The sequence below is a fragment of the Solanum tuberosum genome, unplaced genomic scaffold (genome assembly GCF_000226075.1).
Source record: "Solanum tuberosum cultivar DM 1-3 516 R44 unplaced genomic scaffold, SolTub_3.0 scf00067, whole genome shotgun sequence".
Lineage (NCBI taxonomy): Eukaryota > Viridiplantae > Streptophyta > Magnoliopsida > Solanales > Solanaceae > Solanum > Solanum tuberosum.
Genome location: NW_006238991.1, coordinates 1,537,681 through 1,539,462, shown reverse-complemented (window position 1 = coordinate 1,539,462; position 1,782 = coordinate 1,537,681).

Below are 1,782 nucleotides of genomic sequence, written 5' to 3'. Positions count from 1 at the left end.
ATCGAAAATCAAGTTGCCGATCACTTGTCCAGATTAGAGGAAGAGGCTATGCTAAAGCTTGGAAATAATTTGATTCCTTGGTTCCCAGACTTTGCTAATTATTTGGCATGCGATATTGTCTTATGCTTTTCCAGATGAACAGGTATTGGCCGCTTCTAATGATTTGATTCCTTGGTTTGCAGACTTTGCTAATTATTTGGCAAGCGATATTGTGCCACCCGATTTGTCTTTTCATCAGAGAAAAAGGTTTATGCATGATGTGAAGAAATTCTTTTGGGATGAACCTTATTTGTATTGTTGTTGTGCTGATGGGATTATTCATCGCTGTGTGCTCGAGGTTGAGATGTTGAGTGTACTTGAAGCATGCCATTCATCGCCCGTTGGTGGGCATCATAGTGGTATTCGGACTGCACATAAGATCTTGCAGTGTGGATACTACTGGCATACCATCCACCAAGATGCTCATGATTTCGCCTCGTTGCCAAAGAGAAGGAGGGATTTCAAAGAGACATGAGCTCCCTATGAATCCTATATTGGTGATAGAGTTGTTTGATGTATGGGGCATTGATTTTATGGGTCCATTTGTGAGTTCATATGGGACGAAGTATATTCTTGTTGCGGTAGATTATGTATTGAAGTGGGTGGAAGCAATTGTGCTCTCCAACAATGAAGGTAAAAGTGTCACCGCATTCTTGAAAAAGAATAGCTTCTCCAGATTTGGTACACCAAGGGCTATTATTAGCGATGGAGGTTCTCACTTTTGTAATAAGTTGTTCAAGGTACTACTTGAGAAATATGGTGTCCGTCACAATGTAGCCACTCCTTACCATCCATAGACTAGAGGTCAAGTTGAAGTATCCAACAGAGAGATCAAACAAATATTGGCGAAGACTGTGAATGCCAATAAAACGGATTGGTTAAGGAAGCTTGATGATGCTCTATGGGCATATCGCACTGCATACAAGACCCCCATAGGTATGTCTCCTTACCAACTGGTATATGGGAAGTCTTGTCATTTACCAGTAGAGCTAGAGCATAAGGCTATGTGGGCAATGAAGAAGTTAAATTTGGATTGGGGCGCCGCATCTAATCAAAGGATGAATGACTTGAATATGCTTGACGAGTTTCGCCTAAAAGCTTATGAAAGTTCAGCCTTGTACAAAGAGAAGATGAAGAGGTATCATGATCAAAGAATTGAAAAATGAGAATTTGTGGTTGGTGATCTTGTGCTTCTATTCAACTCTAGGTTACGCTTGTTTCCAGGCAAACTCAAATCCAAATGGACCGGGCCATTTTTGCTCACAAAAAGTGCTCCCTCATGGAGCGGTTGAGCTTGAAAATAGGGATGGAACAAGGTTCATGGTCAACGGGTAAAGGATCAAGATCTATCTGGGAAATGCTGAAACTGTGCAGGAAGTGATTGAGGCATATCATCTTGATGAAGTCTGAGTAATCAATAGGCCTGCGTCGTTAAATGAAGCGCTGCTTGGGAGGCAACCCAAGATGTACAATCTAGCCAACGATAGGATATAGTTTTCTCTAGTAGTTTGCTTTGTTTGATTTCTTCCCTGTATTAAATTTGATAGTTGTTTTAGTTTTGTACTGGTGTTGGCTAGAATTAGAATAGGGTACGTGGCTAAAAAGTGTCCAGAAAATGTAAAAAGAATAGCCTATTGGTTGCTACATGTGCAGGTACACCACGAAAAAAATCTGCAAAAAATGGTCTGGTGCAGAGGTCTACATACCCCATTGACGGTCCGTCGTTTAATTCACGGACCGTGG